At 38.7% G+C, this 8236-nt stretch overlaps 1 non-coding gene across 1 annotated transcript; it reads left to right on the forward strand.

Annotated features, from left to right (window-relative positions):
* Positions 1-2272: 2272 nt before the first annotated feature.
* LOC132301897 (small nucleolar RNA R71) lies at positions 2273-2379 on the forward strand. The gene has a single exon (XR_009480669.1). It is a non-coding gene; the product is annotated as a small nucleolar RNA R71 (small nucleolar RNA).
* The last annotated feature ends 5857 nt before the right edge of the window (positions 2380-8236 follow it).

Below are 8236 nucleotides of genomic sequence, written 5' to 3' on the forward strand. Positions count from 1 at the left end.
ACTCCATCCAATGGCTTCTTTGTTAGCTTTAAGCACTTCCAAAAGATCATTCTCTTGGTCATTTTCAAGATTGGAAGCAATGATGACCGGAAGAGTCTCTTTTGGGCCTAAGAATGCGTATTTCAGATTTGATGGAAGAGGCTTAAGCTCAAGAATAGGAGGAGAGATGAGAGATGGAACTGGTGGAGTACTAGAGAGTGAAGGAAGAGGTTCTTTCTTGCTTTTCCAAGGTGGGTAATCCAAAGTGGCCACAGAGTCCATCAAAGCATTCACCTCACTTATGGATCCTTCTGTGTCAGAACCACAACTTTCAAACATTTCACAAAGGCACGCCTCAGGAGGGTCCTTAGATAGAACAGAGGGAAGAGTCTCCTCTATGGTTTCATCCAAGACATCCACTAGGAAACACTCGTCTTATCTGTGGGATGTTGACTCGCATTGAATACATTAAGCTTAACCATCATGTTGCCAAATGAGATATCCATAATGCCAGATCTACAATTAATGGTGGCATTGGCAGTGGCAAGGAATGGCCTTCCTAGGATGACTGGAATGTGATTGGTGAGATTAGGGACTGGCTCAGTATCTAGTACCACAAAGTCAACCGGGAAATAAAATTTATCAACCTTAATTAGAATATCCTCAACAATTCCCCTTGGTTTCTTAATTGATCTATCGGCTAGTTGGATTACTACCGATGTTGGCTTCAAGTCCCCTAACCCTAACTGCAAGTAAACAGAGTATGGAATGAGATTGATACTTGCACCTAAATCAATGAGAGCTCTACGAACCTCTTGGTTTCCAATAACACAAGAAATAGTCGGAGCACCCGGATCCTTGAACTTAGGAGGAGTGTTAGAAAGAATGATGGAACTCACTTGTTCTGTTAAAAGCACTTTCTTAAGGTCCCTTCCCTTGCTCTTCCTCTTTTGTGTGCACAAGTCCTTCAAGAACTTTGCATATGGTGGAATTTGCCTAATTGCATCTAGAAGAGGAAGATTGATTTTCACTTGTTTAAACACTTCCATCATATCATGAATTTTTCCTTCTTGTCTCCCAAATGATGAAGTCTCTCTCAAAGCTTGAGGAAATGGAGCTTTTGGCTTATAAGGCTTCTCTAATTGGGGAGATGATGATGAAGATGATGGAATGTCCTTTTTTGGAACCACTAGCATCCAAGGAAATTGGAATAGAATTTGGAATGGGATGGATGCAACCACTTGGTTGTGCCAATTCATTATCCTCCTTAGGTACCTCTACCTTATTATCCACTTTCCTACCACTCCTCAAGGTAGTAATTGTTTGAACTTGCTCATTTCCAGAAAATTCTGATGAAGGACTTGCTTGCGCCATAAATTGCCCTTTAGGATTGGTCTCAGTTTGACTAGGCAACTTACCTTTCTCTCTCACATTTAAAGAATTAGCTAATTGCCCAATTTGAGCTTCAAGCTTTGCAATTGATTGAGAGTGAGAATGAAACAGTTGATTATCTTTTTGAAGATTACCTAAAGCTTGCAAGACTTTGTCCTCAAATGCGGAACTCTTAGGAGGCGCTTGATTTGGATTAGAGTAAGATTGAGAATTTGATGCTTGAGGATGAGAGTAGGACTGAGGATTTGATGCTTGTGGATGAGAATATTGATTCACATTTTGAGGATAAAATGAAGGACGGTAACCTTGAGAATTTTGATTTTGATTTTGGAGATGTGGGGGAACATACTTTGCTTGGTAACCTTGAGTTTGAGGAGGGTTTGCACCGTCTCCTTGATTTCTCCATGCAAAGTTTGGATGATTTTTCCACCCCAGATTGTAAGTATTGGAATAAGGGTTGTTCCCTTGATGAATGAAAGCTGCATTTGCTTGTTCTTGAGACTCACTTGGTATAATTTGTCCAAGAGGGCAATTTGAAGTATGGTGAGTGTAACTAGAACAAGTCATGCACATTTCATTGGAATGGTGAGGATATGATTGAGTTGCCGGACCTTGATTCAAAAGGAATGTATCAAACCTTTGAGTAAGATTTTTGACCTCAGCAGCAATTTCCATGGAAGAGTCTATTTGATTTATAGCTTTCTTTCCTCCCATATATGCTAGGTGACTACCCCTAGAAGATGAAGATCTATGCATTGAGTTTTCACTCATTTTTTCGAAAAGTTGCCAAATTTCATCTTCATTTCTTTCAATGTAGCTTCCGCCACAAGAAGCATCAACAATGCCCTTATTGGCATCGGATAAACTTGAAAAGAAACATTGAACTAATTGCCACTTAGGAATGTCATGATGTGGACACTTCCGTAGCAAGTCATTCAAACGTTCCCATGCTTCATGAAGGGGTTCTCCTTCTTGTTGTTTAAATTCACGAATGGAAGTTCTCATGGCATCAGTTCGACTTGCGGGGTAATACTTTTTTAAGAACTCTTGTTGCAATTGTGCCCAAGAGGTGATTGTATTTGGCCACAAGTTGTTGAACCAATATTTAGCTTTATCCCGAAGAGTGAAAGGGAAAAGCTTCATTTTTAGGACTTCTTCCGGAACATCCGTGATTTTCACGGTGGAACAAACTTCCAAGAACTCATCTAAATGTTTATAAGGCTCTTCATTGCTCAACCCATAGAAAAGGGGGCACATGTTAATGGTGGAAGCCTTAATCTCATAATGATGAGCACGAAAATTTGGCAATTGAATGCAAGTAGGTGCATTATATTGATTTGGAGTGTAACGATCCCTAAGGACCATTGGAGGATTGAGAGGAGGATATGGCATTTGACCTTGTTAATGATATGCCATTTGACCTTGTTGAGGGTATGCAATTTGAACATATTGTTGTTGTTGCTCACCAATTGGGGGAACAACATTTGGCCTTGGCATCCCTAGATTAGGTTGTTGCACCACATGATTAACTGGTTGTGGCATTCCCAAGGGTGGATGCACACCTTGAGGATCCACAATATGAACTTGTGGTGGGTGGTGCACACCATTATGATCCACATGACCAAGATCTACAATGGGATCTTCAATTGGATCTTCCATTAAAGGTGATGGAAGATCAAAATTTAAAAGATTAAGATGACTATCCCTAGTACTACTTCTTAAACGCCGAAGAAAAATTTCGAGATTTTGATTTACAGGAGCAAGAGGACGATTAAGTGATCTACGACCATGCATGCACTAGAACAAGTCAACACACCAACATTTCAAAATTTCAACCTCCATATACGATGTTCCCAAACTCCTCAATAATATCAATGCACTTAAAACAAATAAATGCCTCCACACGGGCCGATGCCTTCTACAAGAAGGTATGCTTGGACTTAAAAATAAAACAATTCAATTTAAGCCTCCACTTGGGCTGTCCACAGCATGCAAATTGGTATACAATTAAAGTACTAAAATTAAAGAGAACTTACAGATGGTCCTTAAGCAACTTCAAATTTTTTTAATTGCTTCTAAGTCCAGCGTTTGCTCCACTTTGCTTCAAGTACCTAATTGACAAATCAAATAATAAAAAAAAAATTAAAAATTAAAATGACTTAAAAGTAGACAATCAACAAAGAACTAATGTTTAATTCAATTCTTCAAAACCGTTAGATCCCCGGCAACGGCGCCAAAACTATGGTGCGATCGAGCGTGTGTACAAAATAATGCACAACACTTTAGGTTTAGAAATAATGTCAAGTGGGCACCATATTTTAAAATTTATAAAACCACTAAACACTTATACTATGAAGTATGAAGTGAGCAGGGATCGTCCCAAGAGATCTAAACAATTATAGGTTTTCCAGAATTGAATTCTACTTTAGTGCTTATGTGATTGCCAAAAGGGTTTTGTTTGTGATTAAAACTAATTTTAAACTAAATGATTGCAATAAAGAAATAGAGTTTAAGAGATTGGAAAGAGACTTAGGGTGTAAGATTCACCACTAAGCACATTCCCTAACTCACTCACTTTCAACTAATTGGGGAAATAATACTATGTAATCTATATGTGGCTAACAAGTGCAATGAAAAGTGTAAACCATCAATTTCAAGCATGAATCAACTACCTAATGACAATTAAACTAAGTGTAGTGCAATTCACCCATTCAAAGCATGATTTATCAATCCAAGTTTCAAATTTAACACACATTAATCTAGAAGATAATGCAATTGTGACAAAAAGTATGGAATTTAAACATAAGTATGGATGGTCTACTTACCTAATAATTGAATTGCAATTAAATTAATTAAACTTAAATTAAACTAATTAAACATGAATTTAAAACTAATTAGACAACAAATTAACCTAAAGTACCATCCATCAAATGGAAGCATTTTTCATCAATTTGAAACACAATTACAACTAAGCAATACCATGCATAGCCATCACAAGAATCAATTAACAAAGAATTCATGTGTAAAATTTGTTTATCAATCAACCACACATCAGACAATATGAAATTAATACAGATAATCAATTGGAAGAATTTAATTCATAATATTCAAGACTATACACTAATTACATAAATTAATCCCCAAAAAGTATGAAAAGAGAGAGAGAATAGGTTACATGCTTAGGGTTTATCCAACCCTAAGTAGAAGAATCAGCCACTCATGGTCGATGGAGTCGAAGACAGGACAATCCCCATCATCTGCTTCATCTTCTCTGAACTTTTCTTCCAAACCCTAGCCTGTTCTTGCTTTTTCCCTTTTTTCGCGTGTTTTTCCAGAGAGAAAATACGATACTACGATACAGAAAAATAAATAATAAAATAAAACTTCTCTTTTTTTTTTCTCTAATAATCTTTACCTAAATAAAAACTAAAACTAACCCTAATCTAATGGCTCACTGGGCCTTAAGTAACAATCTCATTAAAGCCCAACAGTTCCCAAAATGAGCCCAAAAATTAAATAAAAGCTGTAATGTTGCTAAGTCCTGGGGGATCGATCCCCCCAGAGTTGACAAATTCCTTTACGCCTTATTCAACTCTATTTTTGCCCCGGGCTATTTGGTTTGCTTCTCCATCTTTGGGAACATCATCAAAGGCCCGAAATTGACCGCTTTGTGCCATTGTCTGAAAATCTTTGCTTAACTCCAAAAAGGCTTAATTGGACCGTTCTTAGCTCATTTTAACTTTATTGCCCTGAAATACACATAAACATAAATTAGGACTAAAACATTAAATTAAGATAGATGCAAAGACTGAAATACCTTAGCTTAGGTGCTGAAATGTGCAACATTTAAGCACTTATCACACGACAAGGACCGATGCTTGAACACGAAATTAAAACAGGATAAGAGCCTCAACAAGGGCTTCACAACTAAACTAAAACTAAATTTAACACATGCATAATATTCACAACTCGAAACTAGAAGTCACGAGACTTACCTGGGGTCCTCTAGACTTACAATTTGCTAGCATTCCCTCGGCGAGCTTCGAGTCCCTAGAATCTTACAACACTTAAAACATTGAGATGGTCAAAACACACAAGAAATATTCACAAGACACAATATTCACAATCAAACTAAAATTAACCCTAGAACTTTGGTCGCTAAACCGTTTGCAGTCCCCGGCAACGGCGCCAAAAATTGATCGGTTGATCAACTATACATCAACCTTCGCAATAGCACGAATCATTATAAAATAGGGCTATTGGTCGGGTAAGTCGAACCACTGGGACTGCGCTAGTCTAATACAACCTAAATATCTAGAATCATTCTTAGAATGATGAAGGGTTTATAGAGGTTTTGTTGGATGTCACTTAAGTTAGGAAATTAAAAGTGCATAAAACAATAAATTGCAAGAATTCAAGGGAGTGAAGTACAAGTAAAGAAGGCTAGGGAAATGAATCCACCTCCATCCCTATACACATACTAGGTTAAGATTAATTTAAGGGAAAAAACAACATATATGATAGTCATGATACATAACAATACTAGGTTGCTATAATATCCTCAAGAAGTTCATTTAAATAGAAAGGCAAGAATAAACCATCAAAGGTTCACATGATCAACTACCTAAACTAAAATGTAGCTTAGAACATGCTTACTAAGTCAAGGATTATCAAGCCCTAATTTAAATGGTGAATGCACATAAAGCTAAGAATCAAGTATAGACCATCAAAAGGAAACCCTAAGCCATGAACTATCTAGGTTCTCCAACTCTATGCCATTAAAACCATTCCATGATCTAACTTCCATTGTCACCATGGAAGTGCAAGCAATATGATTGAGAAAAGTAACCATCCAAGACAAGATGAATAACTCACAATAATCATTTATAAACATTCAACATTCATTACAACAAAAATGAGGCTCTTGATCATGGAAAGACTATCAAAAATACATTGTAATCCCCAAAAATAAACTATACTAACACATGCTTATAAGGAAGGGGTTTCATCACCTCCCTAGATGAGGTTTAGTTGCCCATTGGTAAGCTAGAAGAAGGAAGAAGCATCATCCTCATCTCCATTTTCGTGCACCCTCTTTGGAGCTTGAAGAACACCTTCTTTTCTTGCTCTCCTCTCTCTCCTCTATCTTGCAAAATGTAGCTCATGATATGTGTGGCCTTGCTTCCCTTTATTAGATATCTTATCCACTCCAAGAGGTTACCAACCAACATCTCCAACCACTTCATTAAAGAGGAAAACAAAATGAAGAAACCAAGGTGCAAGTGGGCTAAAATGAGCCATTTCCGAAGGGCATTCTTCCCAAAATTCGAGCACTCGAAGCAAGGCCTCGAGCACTCGAATTTAGTGTAAAAAGTTCCATGCTTCACTTGCTCCGCCCAGACCTACTTTGGTTAAACAGCCATAACTTTGCGCTCCGAACTCCGAATGATGAACCGTTTGAAGATTTAGAAATCTAATTCAGAGCTTTAAATACTTCATGTTTTGGTGGAGATCCAATTCTCAAGGATGGTTGGTCGAAAATGAAGATCAAGGCAGAATTTCATTGCTGCCAGGCAATTCTGCGCACCTCTGGTAACAAGGCCATAACTCTCTGCTCCGAGCTCCAAATGACAAACCGTTTTGAAGATTTAGAAATCGAATTCAGAGCTCTAAATATGCCATTTTATAATAGAAGTCCAGATCTCGAGTTTTCAAGGTCAAAATGGCGAGCAAAGTCCAGGTTCCACTACTGCCAGAAATTCAGCATTGTGACCTTTGATGTTCAAAACTCCACAAAGCATCCTTCTTGCTTCTTTTTGGCCAATGAACCTGAAAATATACAAAAACGTGCATATGAAGGTAATCTACATAATTAAACAAACAATGGACTTAAATAATGCAATTAAGGGCGCTTGAATATGCAATATTCGGCGCTTATCAGGTTTTGCTACTTAGAGCTCGCCGGAATTGTGTTTGGTTTCACCGACACTAGGAGCTCGCCGGAACTGGGTCAATTCAGTTTTGACGTTCGTCGCTAGAGATGAACTGGGTTTCACTACTTGGGGCTTTACTAGGATCACGAGACGCGAATTTTCGCCGCCGATTACGATGTCGTCAAGGCTTATGTACGCCAGAAAGTCACGGTTGAGGGTTCCGGCGCCGACGGTGGTGATCAACAGCTCAATGTTGGAGAGCTTACAAGGGCTGGGTCCGGCCCTCTCGTCGGAGCACGAGACGCGAATATTCGCTGCCGATTACGACACCACGGCTGTAAGCCTATAATCTATGCCCCCACCTTTGCTTCCCAATCTAGTCAAGATGCTGACTTGCCCTTTACTAGTGTAGTGGGGTGATGGTTTACTGAAACTCGATCTTTTACTCGATAAACCTGTTCATAGCTACTTCCGCATAATATAGATGATAAAGATGACTGCTTATATTCGAAAATAAGGGCTTCAATTTGTGATGCCACGGCGGATGTTGAAGTTTCAGTTTCGACAGCAATTGACTAATGCTTCCATTAAACCCTTTGACATTGATCTTCTTGGGCAAGGGCTGGAACGGGCTGAATTGAAGAAGTGAAGGGATGAGGTGTCGATCGACTATAATGATTGGGAAAGCTTGTCCACATTTACAGCTTCAGAGCTACTTGGATTCTTGGAACTTGAGGAAAAAGAAAGTGCCAGCAAGAAGACATGACTGCTTGGGGAACCGAAGAGGGTATGTAATGGTGGATGTGGAGTAGGAAATGGTAGTGGTTATGGTCAGGAGGACGGTGGTGGTGGTGGTGGTGGTGGCGGTGGCGGCGGCGTGGGGTAGGGATAGGGGTGTTTTGTCATTTAAGATTATATATTTTTTGTATTAA

The sequence above is a fragment of the Cornus florida genome, unplaced genomic scaffold (assembly GCF_030987335.1).
Source record: "Cornus florida cultivar Cherokee Brave unplaced genomic scaffold, ASM3098733v1 CherokeeBrave_3.0.0_Hap2_Chr03, whole genome shotgun sequence".
Taxonomy (NCBI): Eukaryota; Viridiplantae; Streptophyta; class Magnoliopsida; order Cornales; family Cornaceae; genus Cornus; species Cornus florida.